The sequence below is a fragment of the Mustela nigripes genome, chromosome 2 (assembly GCF_022355385.1).
Source record: "Mustela nigripes isolate SB6536 chromosome 2, MUSNIG.SB6536, whole genome shotgun sequence".
Classification (NCBI taxonomy): Eukaryota; Metazoa; Chordata; class Mammalia; order Carnivora; family Mustelidae; genus Mustela; species Mustela nigripes.
Genome location: NC_081558.1, coordinates 83,240,602 through 83,267,428, shown reverse-complemented (window position 1 = coordinate 83,267,428; position 26,827 = coordinate 83,240,602). Strand labels below are relative to the sequence as shown.

Genomic DNA, 26,827 nt, shown 5'->3' with positions numbered 1-26,827 from the left:
ATGTCCACAATAGCCAAACTATGGAAAGAACCTAGATGTCCATCAACAGATGAATGGATCAAGAAGATGTGATATATATACACAATGGAATACTATGCAGCCATCAAAAGAAAAGGGAAAACTGCACAGCCATACTAGGCTGGCAATATGGGTAGCCAGTTGAATTTCAATTTACCATGGTAAATATATGCATGCCCTACCGATTGAATTTTGCCATTTGCAATGACATGGAGGGAGCTAGAGAATGTAATGCTAAGCAAAATCAGTCAGCCAGAAAAAGACAAATACTATATGAGTTCATTCATTAAGGAGTGCAGTTGTTGTGATAAGCACCTGGTGATGTATGGAAGTGTGGAACCACTATATTGTACACCTAAAACTAATATTATACTGTATGTTAACCAACTTTGATTTAAATTTTAAAAAAAACATCTTGTGATTATTTCCTAGCTTCCAGTCTTTTTGCTCTTTCAAAGATAATATTTTATCTCACTTTTTTCTGGTTGCTTTTATCCAAAGTTTTTATATTGTGGGAAATTTCAAGCAACTACAGAATTTTACAGAATATTATAATGAACTCCATTTCTCCATCATTCAGGTTTGATAATTATTAACTTATGTCTAATCTTCTTTAATCTCTAGTTGCACCAAGTTTTTCTTCATATTTTGAGTCAATGTCAAAATATCAACTTAGGATGCCAGGGTGGCTCAGTGGGTTAAAGCCTTTGCCTTCAGCTCAGGTCATGATCCCAGGGTCCTGGGATCGAGCCCTGCATCAGGCTCTCTGCTCAGCAGGGAGATTGCTTCCTCCTCTCTCTCTCTCTGTCTGTCTCTCTGCCTCCTTGTGGTCTCTGTCTGTCAAATAAATTTAAAAAAAAATAAAGAAAATAAACTTATCAGGTACTCATTTATTTTGTATATATTTTAGTATTGTACCTCTAAAGCTGAGTTTATTTAAAAACACATAACCACAACACCATTAGTATGCCTAAAAATAATAGTTCCTTAGTATGATCAAACAACTATTTAAAATTATTTGTAAAATACAGATAATAGGTATATATATGTATATATAGGTATATCTACCTATATATACATATAGATATACATATATATACATATATATGTAGGTAGATATACATATATATAGGTAGATATATACATATAGATATACATATATACCTATATCTATAGATACAAATATACACATATATTCTTAACATCTATTTAACATATGTGAGCATATGTGAACATGTGTGTATGTTTAACATTATTTAGTTTGACATTCTTTTGGTTTGAATCAGGAATCAAGTAAGATTTATTGTTGGGATTGGTTGATATTTGTTGATATATTTTTCAAGTTTTTTAATATATATTTTCCTCTCTTTCTCTCTCTCCATTCTCTCCTTCCTTATTTATTTCTTTCATCTTGTGCAGTTTGTTTATTAAAGAAATGGGATCTTGTGTGTGTGTGTGTGTGTGTGTGTGTGTGTGTGTGTAGTTTTTTTACAGTCTGTACTTTGCTAAATGGATCCCTGTAGTTCTTTTATTTTCTTTCTTTTTTTTTAAAAAAGTATTTATCAAACAACTATTTAAAATTATTTGGAAAATACAGATAATAGGTATATATATATAGATACATATATACATATAGATATAGATATGTATATATCTTTATATATCTTTGCAACAATCCTAATACAGATAATAGGTATATATATATAGATACATATATACATATAGATATAGATATGTATATATCTATATCTATATATATATATATAGGTAGATATACCTATATATACATATATATATGTAGGTAGATATACATATAGATAGGTAGATATATATATAGATATACATATATACCTATATCTATAGATAGATATCTATAGATAGATATCTATAGATATAAATATACACATACGAGAGAGACAGTGCACAAGCAGGGGGAATGGCAGGCAGTAGGAGAAGCAGGCTCCCCACTGATCAGGGAGCCTAATGCACGACTCAATCCCAGGACCCTGGGATCATGGCCTGAGCCAAAGGCAGATGCTTAACTGACTGAGGCATACAGGAATCCCTATCCCTGTGGTTTCTTTAACATTTCCAGTTATTTGTGTTTACTGTAATATGGTGGCTGAATGTAGACTTGGGCTTTATGTTTTTGGGCAAGAATACTCCATGGGTGTAGTTAAATTCTTTCATTAGAAGTTACATGATGTATGGTGGTCTCTTTGTGATGTTAGCAGCCATTGGTGTTGAATGTGTAGAGAGTATATAATTTTTTTTATTATTTTTTAAAAGGTTTTATTTATTTATTTGAGAGAGAGAATGGGGGAGAGGGAGCAAGAGAGGGTAGAAGTCAGTGGGAGAATCAGATTCCCTGCTGAGCAGGGAGCCCGATGGGGGACTCAATCTGGGGACTCCAGGATCATGACCTAAGCTGGAGGCAGTTGCTTAACCAACTGAGCCACCCAGGCACCCCTAGAGAGCATATAATTAATTAGAGTTTGCCAAAATGTGAAATTCTATCATTTTTTATTTTTTTATTTGGTATTCTATCTACTATATGATAACCCAGTGATACAGTTTATATAGGAAATGCAGATAAATGCTGGATTCTTTCCCTTTACTTACCAGTTTTCAAAATAATTTAGTGTTGTTCTCATTTCTTTGAATGATAGTTACTTTTTTTCCTTTTTTTTTAAATAATTTTTTATTTTTTATAAACATATATTTTTATCCCCAGGGGTACAGGTCTGTGAATCACCAGGTTTACACACTTCACAGCACTCACCAAAGCACATACCCTCCCCAATGTCCATAATCCCACCCCCTTCTCCCAAACCCCCTCCCCCCAGCAACCCTCAGTTTGTTTTGTGAGATTAAGAGTCACTTATGGTTTGTCTCCCTCCCAATCCCATCTTGTTTCATTGATTCTTCTCCTACCCACTTAAGCCCTCATGTTGCATCACCACTTCCTCAAATCAAAATCCTAGAGTAGAGTGCAGACAGAAACCACTGTGACCTCAGCTGCAGCAATTTCTTGCTAGACAATTTTTCAAAAACTAGAGAAACAAAAGCAAAAATGAACGATTGGGACCACATCAAAATAAAAAGCTTTTAAACAGCAAAGAAAACATTAACAAAACTAGAAGGCAGACTACAGAATGGGAGGAGATATTTGCAAATGACATATCAGATAAAGGGCTACTGTCCAAAATCTATAAAGAACTTACCAAACTCAACACCCAAAAACAAAAAGTCCAGTTAGGAAATAGGCAGAAGACATGAACAAACATTTCTATGAGGAAGACTTATAAATGGCAACAAACACATGAAAAAGTGCTCAACATCACTTGGCATCAACGAAACAAAAATCAAAACCACAATGAGATACCATCTCAGACCAGTCAGAATGACTAAAATTAACAGCCCAGGAAACAACAGATGTTGACAAGAATGCAAAGAAAAGGGAATCCTCTTACACTGTAGGTAGGAATGCAAGCTTGGGCAGCCACTCTGTAAAACAGTATGGAGGTTCCTCAAAAAAGTTAAAAATAGAGCAACCTATGACCCAGCAATTGCACTATTAGGTATTCATCCAAAAAATACAAACATAGTAATTGAAAGGGGAATGTGTACCTGAATGTTTATAGCAGCAATGACCACAACAGCCAAACTGTGTAAGATGTCCATCAACAAATGAATGGATAAAGAAGAAGTGGTATATATACACAATGGAATATTACTTAGCCATCAAAAAGAATGAAATTTTATTATTGCAATGACATAGGTACAACTAGAGGGTGCTATGCTAAGCAAAATAAGTCAGAGAAAGACAAATACTATATGATTTTATTTCATTCATATGTGGAATTTAAGAAACAAAACAAATGAACACAGGGGAAGGGAAGTAAAAATAAAATAGGATAAAAACTAACAGGGAGGAAAACCATAATTGACCCTGAATTTTAAGAAACAAACTGAAGATTTCTGGAGGAAAGATGGATGGGGGAAGGGATACCTGGGTGACAGGCATTAAGGAGGTCCCTTGAAGTAATGAATACTAGGTGCTAACATTCAATAAATGAATGACTAAATTCTACCTCTGAAACTAATTTTAAAAAAGCATTAAAAATATAGCCTATACAGGGACGCCTGGGTGGCTCAGTGGGTTAAGCCGCTGCCTTCGGCTCAGGTCATGATCTCAGGGTCCTGGGATCGAGGCCCGCATCGGGCTCTCTGCTCAGCAGGGAGCCTGCTTCCCTCTCTCTCTCTCTCTCTCTCTGCCTGCCTCTCCATCTACTTGTGATTTCTCTGTCAAATAAATAAATAAAAATCTTTAAAAAATAAAAAAAAAAAAATATAGCCTATACAAATGAAACAAGAGAGCAGCAGAATTCCAGAGGAGGAGAAAGCAAAGCACTGAACTCATGGCTTTCTCCCTGTGATTCATTTGTCTTGCAGTTAATTTAATTTTTTTTTTTCAATTTTTTTTCTTCTTCTGCTAAATTTTTTTTAACTTTTACCCTTTTCTTTTTTAACGTTTTTTAACTAGTTTATCTAATATATATTTTTTAATTCTTTTTTAAATTTTTTTCTTTATTCGTTTTCTTTTTTTAATTGTTTCATTTTTTTTTTCTAAACCTCTTTTTATCCCCTTTCTCCCCCCCCCCCACGATTTGGGGTCTCTTCTGATTTGGTTAAAGCGTATTTTCCTGGGGTCTTTGCCACCCTTTTAGTATTTTACTTGCTCCTTCATATACTCTTATCTGGACAAAATGACAAGGCAGAAAATTCACCACAAAAAAAAAGAACAAGAGACCGTACCAAAGGCTAGGGACCTTATCAATACAGACATTGGTAATATGTCAGATCTAGAGTTCAGAATGAAAATTCTCAAGGTTCTAGCCGGGCTCGAAAAAGGCATGGAAGATATTAGAGAAACCCTCTCGAGAGATATAAAAGCCCTTTCTGGAGAAAAGAACTAAAATCTAACCAAGTTGAAATCAAAAAAGCTATTAATGAGGTGCAATCAAAAATGGAGACTCTCACCACTTGGATAAATGAGGCAAAAGAAAGAATTAGCAATATAGAAGACCAAATGACAGAGAATAAAGAAGCTGAGCAAAAGGGGGATATACAGCCACTGGACCATGAGGGGAGAATTCGAGAGATAAGTGACACCATTAGACAAAACAACATTAGAATAATTGGGATTCCAGAAGAAGAAGAAAGAGAGAGGGGAGCAGAAGGTATATTGGAGAGAATTATTGGAGAGAATTTCCCTAAGATGGCAAAGGGAACAAGCATCAAAATCCAGGAGGTGCAGAGAACCCCCCTCAAAATCAACAAGAATAGGTCCACACCCCATCACCTAATAGTAAAATTTACGAGTGTTAGTGACAAAGAGAAAATCCTGAAAGTATCCCGGGAAAAGAAATCTGTAACATACAATGGTAAAAATATTAGATTGGCAGCAGACTTATCCACAGTGACATTGCAGGCCAGAAAGAACTGGCATGATATATTCAGAGCACTAAATGAGAAAAACATGCAGCCAAGAATACTATATCCAGCTAGGCTATCATTGAAAATAGAAGGAGACATAAAAAGCGTCCAGGACAAACAAAAACTGAAATAATTTGCAAACACCAAACCAGTTCTACAGGAAATATTGAAAGGGATCCTCTAAGCAAAGAGAGAACCTAAAAGTAGTAGATCAGAAAGGAACAGAGCCAATATACAGAAACAGTCACCTTACAGGCAATACAATGGCACTAAATTCTTATCTCTCAAGTTATCCTGAATGTTAATGGGCTAAGCGCCCCCAATCAAAAGACACAGGGTATCAGAATGGATAAAAAAACAAAACCCATCTATATGTTGCCTCCAAGAAACTCATTTTAAGCCCAAAGACACCTCCAGATTTAAAGTGAGGGGGTGGAAATCAAATTACCATGCTAATGAACGTCAGAAGAAAGCAGGGGTGGCAATCCTTATATCAGATCAATTCGATTTTAAGCCAAAGACTATAATAAGAGATGAGGAAGGACACTATATCATACTCAAAGGATTTGTCCAACAAGAAGATCTAACAACTTTAAATATCTATGCCCCTAAGATGGGAGCAGCCAACTATATAAACGAATTAATAACAAAATCAAAGAAACACATCAACAATAATACAATAATAGTAGGGGACTTTAACACTCCCCTCACTGGAATGGACAGATCATCCAAGCAAAAGATCAACAAGGAAATAAAGGCCTTAAACGACACACTGGACAAGATGGACATCACAGATATATTCAGAACATTTCATCCCAAAGCAACAGAATACACATTCTTCTCTAGTGCACATGGAACATTCTCCAGAATAGATCACACCCTGGGTCCTAAATCAGGTCTCAACCAGTATCAAAAGATTGGGATCATTCCCTGCATATTTTCAGACTACAATGCTCTGAAGCTAGAACTCAATCACGAGAGGAAATTTGGAAAGAACCCAAATACATGGAGACTAAACAGCATCCTTCTAAAGAATGAATGGGTCAACCAGGAAATTAAAGAAGAATTGAAAAAAATCATGGAAACAAATGACAATGAAAACACAATGGTTCAAAATCTGTGGGACATAGCAAAGGCAGTCCTGAGAGGAAAATATATAGCAGTAAATGCCTTTCCCAGGAAACAAAAAAGGCCTCAAGTACACAGCCTAACCCTACACCTAAAGGAGCTGGAGAAAGAACAAGAAAGAAACCCTAAACCCAGCAGGAGAAGAGAAATCATAAAGATCAAAGCAGCAATCAATGAAATAGAAACAAAACAACAACAACAAAAAAAAAACAATAGAACAAATCAATGAAACTAGGAGCTGCTTCTTTGAAAGAATTAATAAGATTGATAAACCCTTGACCAGACTTATCAAAAATAAAAGGGAAAGGACCCAAATAAATAAAATCATGAATGAAAGAGGAGAGATTACAACCAACACCAAAGAAATACAAACAATTATAAGAACATATTATGAGCAACTCTATACAAACAAATTTGACAATCTGGAAGAACTGGATGCATTTCTACAGACATATAAACTACCACACCTGAACCAGGAAGAAGTAGAAAGCCTGAACAGACCCATAACCAGTAAGGAGATTAAAACAGTCATTAAAAATCTCCAAACAAACAAAAGCCCAGGGCCAGACAGCTTCCCAGGGGAATTCTACCAAATGTATAAAGAAGAACTAATTCCTATTCTCCAGAAACTGTTTCAAAAAATAGAAATGGAAGGAAAACTTCCAAACTCATTGTATGAGGCCAGCATCACCTTGATCCCCAAACCAGACAAGGATCCCATCAAAAAAGAGAACTACAGACCAATATCCTTGATGAACACAGATGCGAAAATTCTCACCAAAATAATAGCCAATAGGATTCAACAGTACATTAAAAAGATTATTCACCACGACCAAGTGGGATTTATTCCAGGGCTGCAACGTTGGTTCAACATCTGCAAATCAATCAATGTGATACAATACATTAATAAAAGAAAGAACAAGAACAATATGATTCTCTCAATAGATGCTGAAAAAAGCATTTGACAAAGTACAGCATCCCTTCCTGATCAAAACTCTTAAAGTGTAGGGATAGAGGGCACATACCTCAATATTATCAAAGCCATCTATGAAAAACCCACCACAAATATCATTCTCCATGGAGAAAAACTGAAAGCTTTTCCGCTAAGGTCAGGAACATGGCAGGGATGTCCATTATCACCACTGCTATTCAACATAGTACTAGAAGTCCTAGCCTCAGCAATCAGACAACAAAAGGAAATTAAAGGCATCCAAATCAGCAAAGAAGAAGTCAAACTATCACTCTTGACAGATGGTACTCCAAAACTGCTAGAACTTATACAGGAATTCAGTAAAGTGTCAGGATATAAAATCAATGCATAGAAATCAGTTGCATTTCTCTACACCAACAACAAAACAGAATAAAGAGAAATTAAGGAGTCAATCCCATTTACAGTTGCACCCAAAACTATAAGATACCTAGGAATAAACCTAACCAAAGAGGCACAGAATCTGTACTCAGAAAACTATAAAGTACTCATGAAAGAAATTGAGGAAGACACAAAGAATGGAAAATTGTTCCATGCTCCTGGATTGGAACAATAAATATTGTGAAAATGTCTATACTACCTAAAGCAATCTACATATTTAATGCAATTCCTATCAAAATACCATCCATTTTTTTCAAAGAAATGGAACAAATAACCCTAAAATTTATATGGACCCAGAAAAGACCTCGAATAGCCAAAGGAATATTGAAAAAGAAAGCCAAAGTTGGTGGCGTCACAATTCCAGACTTCAAGCTCTATTACAAAGCTGTCGTCATCAAGACAGCAGGGTACTGGCACAAAAACAGACACATAGATCAATGGAACAGAATAGAGAGCCCAGAAATAGACCCTCAACTCTGTGGTCAACTAATCTTCAACAAAGCAGGAAAGAATGTCCAATGGAAAAAAGACAGCTTCTTCAAGAAATGGTGTTGGGAAAATTGGACAACCACATGCAAAAAAATGAAATTGGAGCATTTCTTACACCACACACGAAAATAGACTCAAAATGGATAAAGGAACTCAATGTGAAAAAGGGATCCATCAAAATCCTTGAGGAGAACACAGGCAGCAACCTCTTCGACCTCAGCAGCAGCAACATCTTCCTAGGAACATCGCCAAAGGCAAGGGAAGCAAGGACAAAAATAAATTATTGGGATTTCATCAAGATCAAAAGTTTTTGCACAGCAAAGGAAACAGTTAACAAAACCAAAAGACAACTGACAGAATGGGAGAAGATATTTCCAAACGACATACCAGATAAAGGGCTGGTGTCCAAGATCTATAAAGAACTTAGCGAACTCAACACCCAAAGAACAAATTATCCAATCAAGAAATGGGTAGAGGACATGAACAGACATTTCTGCAAAGAAGACATCCAGATGGCCAACAGACACATGAAAAGTGCTCCACATCACTCGGCATCAGGGAAATACAAATCAAAACCACAATGAGATATCACCTCACACCAGTCAGAATGGCTAAAATTAACAAGTCAGGAAATGACAGATGCTGGCAAGGATGTGGAGAAAGGGGAACCCTCCTACACTGTGGGTGGGAATGCAAGCTGGTGCAAACTCTCTGGAAAACAGCTTAGAGGTTCCTCAAAATGTTGAAAATAGAACTACCCTATGACCCAGCAATTGCACTACTGGGTATTTACCCTAAAGATACAAACATAGTGATCCAAAGGGGCATGTGCACCCGAATGTTTATAGCAGCAATGTCTACAATAGCCAAACTATGGAAAGAACCTAAATGTCCATGAATAGATGAATGGATAAAGAAGAAGTGGTATATGTACACAATGGAATACTATGCAGCCATCAAAAGAAATGAAATCTTGCCATTTGCGACAACATGGACGGAACTAGAGCGTATCATGCTTAGCGAAATAAGTCAAGCAAAGAAAGACAACTATCATATGATCTCCCTGATATGAAGAAGTGGTGATGCAACATGGGGGCTTAAGTGGGTAGGAGAAGAATCAATGAAACAAGATGGGATTGGGAGGGAGACAAACCATAAGTGATTCTTAATCTCACAAAACAAACTGAGGGTTGCTGGGGGGAGGGGGTTTGGGAGAGGGAAGGGTGGGGTGATGGACATTGGGGAGGGTATGTGCTGTGAAGTATGTAAACCTGTCGATTCACAGCCCTGTACCCTGGGGATAAAAATACATTATATGTTTATAAAAAATAAAAAACATTTTAAAAAAATGAAACAAGATGGGGTCAGGATGGAGACAAACCATTAGAGACTCTTAATCTCACAAAACAAACTGAGGGCTGCTGGGGAGAGGGGAGTATGGAGAGAGTTGTTGGGTTATGGATATTGGGGAGGGTATGTGATATGGTAAATGCTGTTAAGTGTGTAAGCCTGATGATTCACAGACCTGAAACCCTGGGGCTAATAATACATTATATGTTACATTTATATCACATAATTACATTTACACTGTATTACATAAATTACATTTACATTACACAATACATTATATGTCAATAAAAATAATTTAAAATTGTAAAAAAAAAAAGTAGCTTATACCTATAAAAGAAATTAAATCTATAAATAAATACAGTCCCACGAAGAAATCTCCAGGCCAAGATATCTTCACTGGTAAATTTTGTAGAATAGTTAAGAAAGAAATAGTAATAATTTTACAAAAACTCACCTATACCCTAAGAAAAAAGAGGTCCATTTCTTTTAAGTCAGCATAACCTTAATACCAAAACCTGGCAGAATTCTAACTGAAAGAATTATAAAATAATAAATTTATGACATTTAAAGCCACTAAATCTGGGGTACCTGGGAGTCTCAGTTGGTTAAGCATTCAACTCTTGATCTCACCCCAGGTCTTGATTTCAGGGTCATTAGTTCAGGCCTCCACATTGGCAGTGGAGCCTATGAAAATAAAATAAAAGCCTAGGGGTTATAAAAGACAAATTGAGGAAATTCCAAACATCATACTGTGATAACAATGACAGAAATCAAATACAACACATTAATGATAAAACTCTTAACAAATTGGGCATAGAAATGAAATTCTTAATCTGAGAAAGAATATCCACAAAAACCTTATGACAATTCACATATTTAATGATGATATTTAAAAGCTTTCTTTCCTAGATTGGGAATGAGATGAGGATGTCTTCTAGCATTATTTTTATTCAACATTGTGTAAGAGTCCTTATCCATAATACAAGGTAAGGAAAAATATTCAAAATGCAATGAAAAAATTATTCCCCCATAAAGTGATCATGTTCACAAAAAAAAAAGCAAAACAATACATGTCCAAAAAATTTATGTCCAAAAGCAAAATACATGTCCAGCACCCTAGAATCTACTTTGCATATTGTTAATGTGTTTTCATCTTTTAATAATTCAAGATGAAAACACATTAACAATATGCAAAGTAGATTCTAGGGTGCTGGACATGTATTTTATTTTGATCTGGGTGTGAGTGCATTCATTTTGCAAAGATTCACCAAGCCATTCCATTATGATTTTTTAAATAACTTTATATATATATGTTCATACTTCAGTAGAAAGATTATTGGTGGGTAAAAGACATGTAAAAATCTGCACTGAATGATGATTTTGAGTGTGTACTCTGAATCTAGACTTTTTCCTGGCTCTGCCTTTCCTATCTATGTGTCCTTATACAAGTTACTTAATTTCTCAACTCTTTAGTAATCCTATCTACAGTATGGAATGACAGTATCTACCTAATAGCTTACTGGAGGATTGAGATAATGCAAATAAGGTGCTCAAGGCTCCCCAGTGAAAAATTAGTAATTATTAACTATTAACATCCAACAGTCAATAGATCAACCGCCAACCTAAAAAAATAGAATTCACACTAGAGAAATAGAAATAATCAAACAATCCAGAAGTGACTTCAAAATAAGTATAATTTAAAACTTCAAAGAAGTAGCTTGGGTGGCTCAGTTGGTTAAGCAGCTGCCTTCAGCTCAGGTCACGATTCCCAAAGTCCAGGATTGAGCCCTATGTCAGGCTACCTGCTCAGCAGAAAGCCTGATTCTCCCTTTCCCTCTGCCTGCCTCTCTGCCTACTTGTGCTCTCTCTCTTTCAAATAAATAAATAAAATCTTAGGGACCTGGGTGGCTCAGATGGTTAAAGCCTCTGCCTTTGGCTCGGGTCATGATCCCAGGGTCCTGGGATCGAGTCCCGCATCAATCCTGCATCGGGCTCTCTGCTCAGCAGGGAGCCTGCTTCCTCCTCTTTCTCTGCTTGCCTCTCTGCCTACTTGTGATCTCTGTCAAATAAATAAATAAAATCTTCAAATAAATAAATAAATAAATAATAAAATCTTTTAAAAAATTCAAAGTATTTCAGAGCATAAAAACAGAAATTCATGGACATTTGTAAAAAAATAATCAATGGATTATTTTTAAATTTTTAAATAAAAGCCTAATCATTGAAATAAAAATTTTATTAGACATTAAATTAATTACATGTAAATTAATTACAGGTAAAAAAGAACTCATTAGTTAGAAGAGTAAACTGAAGAAAAACCCTAAATGAAACAAGAAGGAAATGAATTCAAAAAACAAACAGGAACCATTGATACTACATTTAGATGCTCCATATTATATCTAATCAGAATTCCAGAGGGAAAGACTAAAGAGAATAGGGAAGTAATGGCTGTTCCCATTATTCTGAGATTATTTGTGAAGAGCAGAAGAAAGATTTGATTCCTTAGTTGAAAACACATACTGGGTCCCAAGCAGTACAAATAAAGGTAAATTCATGAAAAAATATTCGGGGTGTGGAGGTACCTGAGTGGCTCAGTTGGCTAAGTGTCCAACTCTTGATCTCTTGATCACCAGCTCAGCTGGTGCTCTCAGGCTTGTGAGATTAAGCCCCCATTGTGCTCCAAGCTAGGTATGGAGTCTGCCTAAGATTCTCTGTTCCTTTTCTTCTACCCTCCGCCCCAACTCTCTCTCTCTCTCTCTCTTTCAAATAAATAAATACATCTTTAAAAATATATCTAGGGCACCTGGGTGACCCAGTTGGTTAAGCAGCAGCCTTCGTTTCAGGTCATGATCCCAGGGTCCTGGATCAAGCCCCACATTGGGCTCCCTGCTCAGTGGAGAGCCTGCTTCTCCCTCTCCCTCTATGCCTGCTACTCTGCCTACTTGTGCTCTCTCTGTATTTCTTTGTCAAATAAATAAATCTTATAAAAAATAAAAATAAATAAAAATAAAAATATATCTATATATAATTTAAAACTGCAGAACATCAATAGTAAAAGAAAGCCTTAAAAGCTCCTGGAGAGGGGCGCCTGGGTGGCTCAGTGGGTTAAAGCCTCTACCTTCAGCTCAGATCATGATCCCAGGGTCCTGGGATCAAGCCCCACATTGGGCTCTCTGTTCAGCTGGGAGCCTGCTTCTCTCTCTCTTTCTGCCTGCCTCTCTGCCAACTTGTGATCTCTGTCTGTCAAACAAATAAATAAAATCTTAAAAAAAAGAAAAGTTCCCAAAGAGGGTACCTGGGTGGTCCAGTTTCTGAAGCAACTGCTTTCAGCTCAGGTCGTGATCCTGGAGTCCTGGTCAGGCTCCCTGCTTGGCAGGGAGTCTTCTTCTCCCTTTGGCCCTCCTCTTACTCATTCTCTCTCTCTCTCAAATAAATAAATAAAATCTTTTTTTAAAAAGCTCCCAGATGGGGCACCTGGGTGGCTCAGTGGGTTAAAGCCTCTGCCTTCGGTTCAGGTCATGATCCCAGGGTAATGGGATCAAGCCCCGCATCGGGCTCTCTGCTCAGCGGGGAGCCTGCTTCCTCCTCTCTCTCTGCCTGCTACTCTGCCTACTTGTGATCTTTTAAAAAATTAAAAATAAATAAAAATGTAAAAGCTCCCAGAGAGAAAGATTACCTAGAATAGAAAGATAATCATACTGACATAAAGTCTATTCAACAACAATAGATGTTATGGCATGTTGGAGTCTCAAAGTTTCAGAAATCTTGTGAGCCACTCATTAAAATGTCAGTAGCTTGAAATAACCATGTTTGAAATATTTATACACAGAAGCTGACAAATGCTGCAAATCAGGATTCTTTCTTCAATCTCCAGAAACCATCTACCAAAACATTACTGAATAAATGTCAGATAATAAAAATCTCCAAAATACTGATGGAACATGGATCCTAATATTCTATACTACTTCAAACCATCATTGCAGACATAAGGGGAAGAGAAAGCATTTCCAACCTAACTAAGACTAAAAAACTCTTTTACCCACAGATCCGTGCCAAAAGAAATACTAAAAGCTATGCTTAGGTAGGAAAAAAATAAAGCCAGAGGTAAGGAATAAATAAATAAAGCAAATGAAATTCTAAATGCAAATAAGTATTAATGATAGAAGAGTATAAATAATTAAATTTATATTTAAAAACAATGTGGAATCAAAAGCATCTGCAATAACGTGGAAGAAAACAGTAACTAATGGAGGGGATGTTGGAGGGATGTTTAATAGGTTAAAACTCTGTTGTTCTTGTTGCTGTTGTTAAGGAAGAGGATAAAACTGATTAATTTTTAGACTTTGTTATAAAAACATAGTTTAGTATGTTTGAAACTGCGTTAGAAATAGCATAACACACAGCACATACTTAATACATATTTGCTGTATCTACTACCAAAGAAAAGAAATCTTTCTTATTTTTGAGTTTAGAAAACAGCACTGCAGAAAATAATGAAGGATTCAACACACCATATTCTGTCCGAGTACAAAATGACCTTAAGACTTGCTATTCACTGTAGCCAAAAGAGCTATGGACCTAACATTTAACATTGTAACCATCTGGACATGAAATTATGGTAACACGCAATCTTGGTCGTTTGTATTCCGTTTCAACTTGTTCTAGTCCTCTGCCATGTCTACATCTCTGAGATGGACTATAATAGCCTGCTATTCTCTCAAAAAAAAAAAATAGTTCTCAGAACATCATGGATCTGATTTTCTTCTTTATCAACCATATTTTAAGTAGTTCTATACAGGATGAGAATTTTTGACATTGCTGATCCATTCCCATTCGAGATGTACAGAAATATAATTGTCTCTGTACCAAATTCTGATAACATGAATTCTCCTAGTCAATTATTCTTTCCTGGAACTATACATTTAGTAGAGTTGAGATTAAAATGGAATCTACAGAAAAAAAACAGAGGCAGAAAGTGCTTTCGAGTGGATTTGATTAATTCCCTCATAAATTGGTTTTTTTTAACCTTCATACAAAAGATAAATTTGCTTTGAGATATACCATCACCAACGAAGAAATGCAGGGTAATAGAAAATATTGTCTTATGGTTATTCTGAATTCTGATTACCTCTTGCATGATTTCTCATCTACTTTATAATGCCTTTAATTTAAAGCATACTGAATAATATTTAATATGAACAGTCTCTGCAAAGTTCTCACAGAAAGCATAAGCTATTGTTCTGTCCTTGCCCCATTCAGCAGTTCCTTACAACCAGAATGACCCAGTTTACCTGGGATGTTCCCAGTATATGACTCTTATCTGGCATAAGCATTAATAATGCATTACTGTGCTCTCAGAAGTATTCTCATTTAGACAATAAATTTTATTGTCACCCTCCTTATGAGCACACAGTTATGCCTCTCCCTGATCAAGTGTAGAGAGTAGTAGATTAATATTACTGAATGCTTGCTTTGATTAAGTAAGGTAGTTAGTGGGATAGAACTGTGTAAGTTATGTCAATTCCATCTCAGCACTATCATAGGAGGTAATATTTATTACTAACTTACAGGTGAGGAAAATAATGCTCACAGAGTCTGAAGTGGCCACGAAGCTATATATCTCATGAACGGCTAAGTAAGCATCAGAATCCAGGTCCAAAGTCTAACCAGTGGTTTTCCTCCTGCACACCTTCTCAATGAAAGAAAAATGAATCAGAACATCAACATCTACTCCTGTGAAACTTGGAAAATCTGTTAGTGCTCCCTACCAGAAGGCAAAGGCACAAGGCATTCATTGGAATTCAATTTTGGGTGGCCATCTGTGGGAGATAATGTGCAAGGTTTTTCACAAACAATTTCTCTGGTCCCATGCCACACCTCTTACCCAGCAGTTGAATCTTTTGCCCCTCCCTTAAATCTGACAGGTTTTGACCAATAGAATGTAGCAAACTTGATACTGCCTACTCCAAGCCTAGGTCTTAAAAAGACTGGAAACTTCCCTTTTGCTTTATTGCTATCTTGAGCCAACATGTAAAGAACTCCAGGCTATCCTATGGGAAAAGAAATCACACAAAGAGAAAGCCAGTGGAAGAAAACCGAAACAATACAGCTGACATGGATCACCAAGGATCCTAGCATGTGAGTGAGGTAATATTGGGCTTATCGCCTTTCCCAGCCCCAGATGAGCACAGCTGCATGAGTGAACCATTTCTGCCAAGTCCTGCCAGGATTTCCTGACCCATAAAATTGTAAGCAAAAAAAAAAAAAAAAAAAAAAAAATTGTAAGCAATAAATGGGTATTACTTTAAGACACTGAGATTTGGGGAGGATTGTGATGCAACAATAGATACCTGATAAACCATGCTCTCCCCACCTCCTAATCTCTATTACTCAACTGCATAACAGACTCACCTTTCTGGGTCTTTTAGGAAGTCAGGAAATGATGCCCTGGTAGGAAAGGCTGGCCTGGAACCAAAATGGACCAGTAGGCTTATTTCCTGTCAACACTTCCCAAGCCAGATTTGTTCCACTTCTACTTTCCTTTACCTCAGATAAAATTCTAAGAATATTTCCTTTCTGGTTTTTTTTGCTATGCCTCTACTTCATAATTCTAAGGTCATTATCATATCCAGTTTGGTTCTTCCCTCAAGGACACTAAAACTACAATTTTTTTTAAAGATTTCATTTATCTATTTGACAGAGAGATCATAGGTAGGAAGAGAGGCAAGCAGAGAGAGAGAAGGAAGCAGGCTCCCTACCGAGGAGAGAGCCCAATGTGGGGCTCAATCTTAGGACCCTGGGATCATGAACTGAGCCGAAGGCAGAGGCTTTAACCCACTGAGCCACCCAGGCACCCCTAAAACTACAATTTTCATGTGGCTATTTTTTAGCCTAAGGAAGTTCTGTAAATGCGTGTCTGTGTGTGTGTGTGTGTGTGTGTGTGTGTGTGTGTGCATGTACAGTTTTCATTTATATTCACTTGTTCTCAACTAAGTCAAAATTACATTTAACTCTTTGTATAGTTGATTCATACAACATAAATGTCTAATCTCTTTATATGTCTCCCAGTGCCAACTAATAATGTGCCAATTTCCAATAAGAAGCCCCTTTTATTTCTCTATAAAAATTCTTTAATCCAATTTGATTCATTCAGCAGTCACAATATGAATATGCTACATTGACCTGAAGAGCTTATTCAGTGTTTTCAAGAGATCTCAACTGTTACCAATGGCAACCAGAGAATCAGCTTGACATCTCAGACTATAAAAACCTTACAGGCCATCTATATGATGAGCCCAGCAGAGAACTGGGAGGTTTATGATGTTTTAATCATTGATAATTTTGGTTGTTGCTGATGAGCAGAATTTTTAATGTGAGGAACTTGGAAAGGGTTCCAAGGAGAGTTGCCAAGGTAATTATAACCGCCTTGTAAATTGGTTTGAAGAATATGCCAGGCTATCAAAACGACCATCAGCATATCTGACCCTCCCCTCCCTGGCCACCCCAACTATTCATCAGATGTTCTCAGCCTTAATTGAAATTGACAACACAATGATGACAAAAATGTTCCATGACTCATGCAGCACATACTACTTCATAATCCCATAGAGAATGTGACAATAAATAATGAGAAAATTCATTTATACCCTGCTGACTTCTGAAAGTTTTAGGTAGCTTATATTAAAAATGCAGTGAGAATAATGCACAAAATTAATATAAGGCAATAGCCAGGCTTGGATATTTTAAAATACTTAAGAGAGGAGATAAAGGAATAGAGATTAAACCCCCCCCAAATGCTAAATAAACAAACATAGGTTATATGGCTATAAGTATAGCCTTGTCTATATAGCATGGAAGAGAAGTGATAGAAGGAGCAAGGAAAAATACACTCCTAGTGAAGTGTCATGGGGAGATGGGAGGAAGAGAAACTGGAGGCAGAGTACCAAAACACACTGGGGCCCAGTCTCCATAAAGTGCACTGTTCTAAAATTTTCAAGTGTCTCATTTAATCTTCACAGGAATTTATTTAAAAAAAAAAAAAAGTCAATTCCCAGAGCCCTAGTGACTTACCCAAAGTCTCACAACCAGAAAGCATCCAACCTATTTGCCCAACCTAAAATCATATGACTCCAAAGCCAATACTCCTCCTTCTCAAACAATTCTCAATCAGCAAGGAATTCATTCAAGGGCACTAAGCAATAGGATAAGTAGTTTTATGCAAAACAATTCTTTCACCCATGCCAAGGTGCTCTTTATGGGTCTATTTTCAGAGGACAAGTATGTTCCAATGGTAAGACATTTGTATACAGTGATTAGGGGAATAGGATACAGAGTAGGCAAAGAAAATTTGAATCCCTGTAGCATCAGTTCCTAGCTGTGTGACCTTTAGCAATTTACTACACCTCTTGGAACGCTTCTGTCAGAGAAGTGGGAATCATTATGCTAGTTGACTGAATAGTGAAAGGATGACATGAGACAACATGATGCAAATTGCCTGGCATAGAGTTCTGAACACTGTAGAACATAATAAATAAATAGATAAAAATAAATAAAAACATAATAAAAAAATAAAGACTATCGATCTATTTTATTTTCACTCCAGTATCTATGATTATTAAGTTAAGATGGCTGGTGACTTTACTGAAGTATATACAGGTAAAATGACACGCTCTCTGGGACTTGTTTCAAAATACTTTAGCTTAAATAGGGGAGTGGGGGAGGATTACGTGAGAATAGAGAAAACGAAACCAACAAATTTTAATGATTGTTGAAATTAGGTGAAACTAGTACAGTGAGCTCATTCTACTATACTATTTTTGTGTATATTTCTATTTTTCCACAATAAAAAAAATGTAAGATTTTTATTTATTTATTCAACAGAGAGAGATCACAAGTAGGCAGAGAGGCAGGCAGAGAGAGAGAGGAGGAAGCAGGCTCCCTACCAAGGAGAGAGCCTGATGCGGGGCTCCATCCCAGGAGCCTGGGATCATGACTTGAGCCAAAGACAGAGGCTTTAACCCTCTGAGCCGCCCAGGCGCCCCCCACAATAAAAAAATTTTGAAAAATGTTCGTGGTTAGTCCCCAAAGGGCACATATGTTGGTTGAAAACTGCCAGTACTAAAGACTAAGAAAAAGATAAGACTGAATTCAATGGAAGCCTGGCCTCTTCTCAGAAAGCCTCATGGATCTTTTCCAGGCCTGGAATAAGTACATTCTTAAATCTTAGCTGCGCAGCATGATATTGGAAAGGATGACATTGTCCTTCAGAAGTTTGAAGCCATAAGTTACCAAACTCCAGAGCTAAAGCTAATTATTTTCCCAACACCACCATCTTGGTTTACCTTCTCCCTATTTGCATCCACTGGCATCATCCAGCATTTTCATCCTTTCTGCTCCTACTACGGACCCCTGCCCCCCCACAAGAGACACAGCTTCCCTGTCCCTATAAACATTCTTCTACCTGCCCAGGATTACAACCAAACTTTCTAAAGCTGGTCTTCCCCAAAACTCCTGCAAAATGATCTTTTCTCAATGGCTTTGAATATTTGCAAAACATTTCTTGAGTTAAACAAAACAGCATTTTTAAAAGGCATATATGCTTTTTAGAAAGGAAAACACATTGTTATCCATTTGTATAAATTAACTGATCATAAATTAAGTAGCATGAAAAGTCCAGAGTATAGAGATTGGGGAAAGGAGTACATGTTCTGAAAGAGAAGCTTATACTGAGAGGCAAATTTCACAGTTTAGTTCCATGCTTCCCAAAAAAACTGTCTTATGTCTATATCCTTCACTCCTGCTCCATACCAAGACTTACCTGTGCATTTGTCACATAATAGTCCACTTTCTGTTTTCTAAGCTAAATAATAATGGCCAGCTTATACTTGGTAGGGTAAAAATGGCTAACACATGCCAAGTAGGGAACTCCCTAGGGAAACATTGGGTCCATGGATTAAAAACATAGATCTTGGAATCATAGTACCTAAGAAATGATAGAAAACAACTGGTCCTCTATATCATTCATCAGTGGCATAAGATGCTAGGCTTTTATTTATGCTATTAAAAATTATCTGTGTATTTGTTTTCTGAAATTAGGTTGGACTATGAAAGTGCAGCCCTTCACCAACTAATGTTACCTCTTCATTTCACCATGTCAAAGTGCCATTATAGAGCCATGAGGCAACCCATCTTAACAAAGCAGAATTTAATTATCCAGTTCCCTTCAGAATTTTCTCACAAGCCTGAGTAGTGACAAAACTAGTAATTCTAGAACCTCTGTAATGAGTTGCAGCCAACAGAACAATATCATTATTTCAGATTCATCCAAACTCTGCAATTTATTCAATTGCTGTCTCTGGCTCTTTGCATAAATAGATTGAAGATATTTGTCTCCAGTTAAATTCTTTTATGAAATTTGAATTTACTTTCAATATTAGTGATTTCTTTCTTTGGGAAATCAACAGCCAAATAACAAAGAAAAAAATTTAGTTAGACATCGTCCTAGAGATTTCAGCCATCCAAAAAAAAAAAAAAGAGAGAGATTTATTTATTACCAACCCCCCCATTCTTTACCCCTTTTTCTTTTTTTTTTTAATTTGAATTCAATTAGCCAACACATAGTACATCATTAGTTTAAGATGTAGTAATCAACAATTCATCAGTTGTATATAACACCCAGTGCTCATCACATCTCTATCCCTTTTTTAGAAAGAGACCATGAAATGTCAAGTCAAAGCATTGTATTAAGAAACAAGGGAGAGGATGTGGAGAAAGGGGAACCCTCCTACACTGTTGGTGGGAATACAAGCTGGTGCAACCACTCTGGGAAACAGCATGGAGGTTCCTCAAAATGTTGAAAATAGAACTGCCCTATGACCCAGCAATTGTACTACTGGGTATTTACCCTAAAGATACAAACGTAGTGATCCAAAGGGCCACGTGCACCCGAATGTTTATAGCAGCAATGTCTACAATAGCCAAACTATGGAAAGAACCTAGATGTCCATCAACAGATGAGTGAATAAAGAAGATGTGGTATAGATACACAATGGAACACTATGCAGCCATCAAAAGAAATGAAATCTTGCCATTTGCAACAACATGGATGGAACTAGAGCGTATCATGCTTAGCGAAATAAGTCAAGCAGAGAAAGACAACTATCATATGATCTCCCTGATATGAGGAAGTGGTGATGCAACATGGGGGCTTAAGTGGGTAGGAGAAGAATAAATGAAACAAGATAGGATTGGGAGGGAGACAAACCATAAGTGACTCTTAATCTCACAAAACAAACTGAGGGTTGCTGGGGGGAGGGGGTTTGGGAGAAGGGGGGTGGGGTTATGTACATTGGGGAGGGTATATGCTTTGGTGAGTGCTGTGAAGTGTGTAACCTGGTGATTCACAGACCTGTACCCCTGGGGATAAAAATATATGTTTATAAAAAATAAAAAATTAAAAAAAATACAATTAAATTAAAAAAAAAAAAGAAACAAGGGACCTTGGACTTAGACCCTACATGGCCAGAGACACTGCCAACCAGGGACTTGGAGCAAATCAGACACAGTGAAAAACAGTTTTTCAAGTCTGCAATAAGAAATGGTATCCAACAAACCAAAAAGCAGGTTCTTAACTCTAGAGAACAAACTGATGGTTAAAGAGTACATTTATCTTGATGAGCACTGCGTAATATATGGAATTGTTGAATCACTATATTGTACACCTGAAAAAATATAACACTGTATATTAACTATCCTGGAATTAAAATAGTTTTTTTTTTAATATTCCAATTGGGACACCTGGTTGACTCATGGGTTAAGCATCTGCCTTCCACTCAGATCATGATCTCAGAGTCCTTGGGTCAAGTCCCACTTTGGGCTCCTTGCTCAGCAGGGAGCCTGCTTTTCCCACCAACTGCTGCTCCCCCTGCTTGTGCTTGTGCTCTCTCATGCTCTCTCTCTCTCTCCTGACAAATAAGTAAATAAAATCTTTTAAAAATAAAAAAAATTAAATATCATCCAATCAAACTACATTACCAAAAAATGTGAGAGGAATAATGGAAAGAGTAAAAATGGAAGAGGCAAACTCTGAAGAATCTTGGTGGAAAAAATAATGGACAGACGACTAGTGAATGGCAAGGTGCAGTATTTCCTGAAGTGGAAGGGACTTACTGACAATACCGACAATACTTGTGAGCCTGAAGGAAATTTAGATTGTCCAGAGTTTACTGAAGCATTTATTTTTTTCTCTTCTTCCCCAGTTTTTTTTTAATTTTTCCAGTGTTCCAAGACTCGTTGTTAATGAACCACACCCAGTGCTCCATGCAATACGTGCCCTTCTTAATACCCACCACCAGGCCCTCCCAACCCTCCGCCCCTCTACCTTCAAAAACCCTCAGTTTGTTTCTCTGAGTCCACAGTCTCTCATGGAAGCATTTATTAATTCTCAAAATGCTGATACAAAAAGAAAACTTTTATCTGAGTAAATGTAATAACAGCAAATCAAAGAAAAGAGATGTTGCTGATAAACCAAAAGGATTTGCCAGAAGTCTTGATCCTGAACAATTAGTGCCACAGACAACACTGGTGAATTAATGTTTGTCATGACATGGAAAGAAAGATTCAGATGAGGCAGAGTTGGTGCTGGCAAAAGAGGCAAATGTAAAGTGTACTCAAATTTTTTTTTAAAGATTTTATTTATTTATTTGACAGAGAGAAATCACAAGTAGATGGAGAGGCAGGCAGAGAGAGAGAGAGGGAAGCAGGCTTCCTGCTGAGCAGAGAGCCCGATGTGGGACTCGATCCCAGGACCCTGAGATCATGACCTGAGCCGAAGGCAGCAGCTTAACCCACTGAGCCACCCAGGTGCCCAGTGTACTCAAATTTTAATTGCTTTTTAGGAAGAGAGACTTACTTGGCACTCTTATGTGGAAGACAAAGCTCAATAATTGTTTCCATTGCTATATATATATATATATATATATATATATATATATATATAATTATATATATAATCTGGGTCTTGGCTTTTTTATTTATTAGTGTGAAGATATAACATTCTAATGAAAATCAAGTTTGATATGTTTGCTTTGAAGCATTATTGGGGGAGTCATAGGCGGGCTTTTTTGCATCTATAGCACTGATTACTTTGTGGGTTTGGAGGGGTTTTCTGTAACCTGCTCTTTTTTTTTTTCAAGTCTTTATTAAATTCCAGTTAGTTAATAGACACTGTAATATTAGTTTCAGGTGTAGAATTTATTTATTCATCACTTACAACACCCAGTGCTTATCACAAGTGCCCCCTTTAATGCATCCATAATGAAATCCCCTACTTCACCCACCCGCCCCACCCACCTCCCCTCTGGTAAACCTCAGTTTGTGCTCTGCAGTTAAGAAACTGTTTCTTGGTTGGCTCCTTTCTCTCTTTTATCTTGTTCCCTTTGCTCTTTTGTTTCTTAAATTCCACATTTGGGTGAAATCATATGGTATTTGTCTTTGACTGACTGACTGACTTTGCTTAGCATAATACCCTCTAGTTCCATCCACATTGCTGCAAATGGCAAGACCCCATTCTTCTTGATAACTGTGTAATATTACATTATACATATGCAGGACTTCTTTATCCATTCATCAGTCAATGGACATTGGGCTCTTTCCATGATTTGGCTATTGTTGATATTGCTACTATGAACATTAAAATCTGCATCTCTGTATCCTTTGGGTAAATACCTAGCAGTAAAATTCCTAGGTCATAGGGAAGTTCTATGCAGAGCTGCTACACCAGTTTGCATTCCCACCAACAGCATAAGAGGGCTCCCCTTTCTCCAAATCCCCTCCAACATCTGTTGTTTCCTGTGTTGTTAATTTTAGCCATTCTGACTGCTGTCAGGTGATATCACTTTTTAATTTTGATTTGGATTTCCCTGAAGACCAGTGATATTGAGCGTCTTTCCTTGTGTCTGTTAGCCATCTGGATGTCTTCTTTGGAAAAATGTATTCATGCCTTCTGCTCATTTTTTAACTGGATTACTTGTTTCTTGGGGTGTTGAGTTTGGTAAGTCTTTTATTGATTTTAGATACTAAACCTTTAACAGATATGTCATTTGCAAATATCTTGTCCCATTCTGTAGGCTGCCTTTTAGTTTTGCTGATTATTTCCTTTGCTGTACAGAATATTTTTATCTTGATGAATTCCCAATAGTTTATTTATGTTTTTGTTTCCCTTGCCTCAGGAGATGTATCTAGTAAGAAGTTACTCTGGCCAATGTCAAAGAGGTTACTGACTGTGTTCTCCTCTAGGATTTTGATGGATTCCTGTCTCACATTTACGTCCTTCATCCATTTTGAATTTAATTTTGTATATGGTGTAAGAAAGTGGTCCAGTTTCATTCTTCTGCAAGTGGCTGTCCAGATTTCCCAACACCATTTGTTGAAGTGACTTTTTTCTGTTGTATATTCTTTCCTGACTTACTGAAGAATAGTTGATCATATAGCTGTGGGTTAATTTCTGGGTTCTCATTGATCAATGTGTCTGTTTTTATGCCAGTACTATACTGTCTTGATCACTACAGCTTTGTAATAGAACTTGAAGTCCAGAATTATGATGCTTCCATCATTGCATTCCTTTCTCAAGATTGCTTTGGCTATTTGGGGTTTTTATGGTTCCATACAAATTTTAGGATGGTGTGTTGTAGCTTTGTGAAAAATGTTAATGTATTTTGATAGGTATTGCATGAAATGTGTAGATTGCTTTAGGTGTAGACATTTTAACAATATTTGTTCTTCTAATCCATGAGCATAGAATGTTTTTCCATTTCTTTGTATCATCTTTAATTTCTTTCATCAGTGTTTTATAGTTTTCAGAGTACAAGTCTTTTATCTCTTTGGTTAGCTTTATCCCTAGGGAGCTGATGGGTTTTGGTGCAATTGTAAATGGAATAAATTCCTTGATTTCTCTTTCTGCTACTTCATTATTGGTGTATAGAAATGCAACAGATTTCTGTATGTTGATTTTGTATCCTATGACTTAAGTGAATTTGTCTATCAGTTCTAGCAATTTTTTGGTGGAGTTTTTTGGGTTTTCTATACAGAGTATCATGACATCTGCAAATAGTGAAAGTCTGACTTCTTTATTGCTGATTTGTATGCCTTTTATTGTTTTTAAAGATTTTATTTATTCATTTGACAAAGAGAGACACAGTAAGAGAGGAAACACAAGCAGCGGGCATGGGAGAGGGAGAAGCAGGCTTCCCGCCAAGCAGGGAGCACAATGCCAGGCTCCATCCCAGGACCCTGGGATCATGACCTGAGCTGAGGTAAGATGCTTAATGACTGAGACACCCAGGTGATGCTGGATGCCTTTTTTTTTTTTTCATTGTCTAATTGCTGAGGCTAGGACTTCCAGTAGTATGTTAAATAACAGTGATGAGAGTGGACATCCTATCCTGTTCTTGACCATAGAGAAAAAGCTGTTTTTCTTCACTGAGGATATTAGCTGTGGGTTTTTCATACATGGCCTTTATTATGCTGAGGTATGTTCCCTCTATCCCTATTTTGTTAAGGACTTTTATCATGAATGGATATTGTACTTTGTCATATGATTTTTCTGTATCTATTGAAAGGATCACATGGTTCTTATCCTTTCTTTTGTTTTGTTTTGTTTTTCCCTTTCTTTTGTTAATTTGGTATTTTGTGTTGATTGATTTGTGAATATTGAACGACCCTTACAGCCCAGGAATAAATCCCACTTGATTGTGGTGAATGATTCTTTTAATGTGCTGTTGGATTCTATTTGCTAATATTTTGTTAGAATTTTTGCAACCACGCTCATCAGGGATATCAGACTATAGTTCTCTTTCTTAGTAAAGTCTTTGTCCAGTTTTGGAATCAGGGTAATGCTGACCTCATAGAATGAGCTTGGAAGTTTTCCTTCCATTTTTTAGAATAGTTTGTGCAAAATACATATTAACTCTTCTTTATTTTTTTTTGTTTTTAAAATTTTTTATTTTTTTAATTTCTTTTCAGTGTACCAGAATTCATTGTTTATGCACCACACCCAGTGCTCCATGCAATACATGCCCTCCATAATACCCACCAATAGGCTCACCCAAATTCCACCCCCCACTTCAAAACCCTCAGATTGTTTTGTGGAGTCCATAGTCTCTCATGGTTCATCTCCCCCTCCAATTTCCCCCAGCTCCCTTCTCTCCATCTCCCCATGTCCTCGGTGTTATGTCTTACACTCCACAAATAAATGAAACCCTATGATAATTTACTCTCTCTGCTTGACTTATTTTACTCAGCCTAATCTCTTCCAGTCCTGTCCATGTTGATACAAAAGTTGGGTATTCATACTTTATTTTTTTTTTAGGAGGTAAAAATGAATCATTTATTTAAAGGTTTTAAAAAATTGGGGTATATAAAATTTCTGATTATTACAAAGATTGCAAAATATTCATTTTTAGAATAGATTTAATGTCATATATGTACACATCTAAAAATTATTTTAATAGATATATTGAAAACAATAACATATATATATACAATTATATACATATGTGTTTTTTTAATATATACTAAGACTAACGTCTTACAAGGGAAATTCACATTATATTAGTCCTAATAACATTTTTTGTTATTCTTTTTTTTTTAATTTTTTATTTTTTATAAACATATATTTTTATCCCCAGGGGTACAGGTCTGTGACTCACCAGGTTACACACTTCACAGCACTCACCAAAGCACATACCCTCCCTAATGTCCATAATCCCACCCCCTTCTCCCAAACCCCCTCCCCCCAGCAACCCTCAGTTTGTTTTGTGAGATTAAGAGTCACTTATGGTTTGTCTCCCTCCCAATCCTATCTTGTTTCATTTATTCTTCTCCTACCCACTTAAGCCCCCATGTTGCATCACCACTTCTTCATATCAGGGAGATCATATGATAGTTGTCTTTCTTTGCTTGACTTATTTCGCTAAG

At 36.7% G+C, this 26,827-nt stretch overlaps 1 pseudogene; it reads left to right on the top strand.

The window, feature by feature from the left end:
- The window catches only part of LOC132010487 (chromobox protein homolog 3-like), a 68,521-nt pseudogene extending 45,724 nt beyond the window's left edge, over positions 1–22,797 (top strand).
- The last annotated feature ends 4,030 nt before the right edge of the window (positions 22,798–26,827 follow it).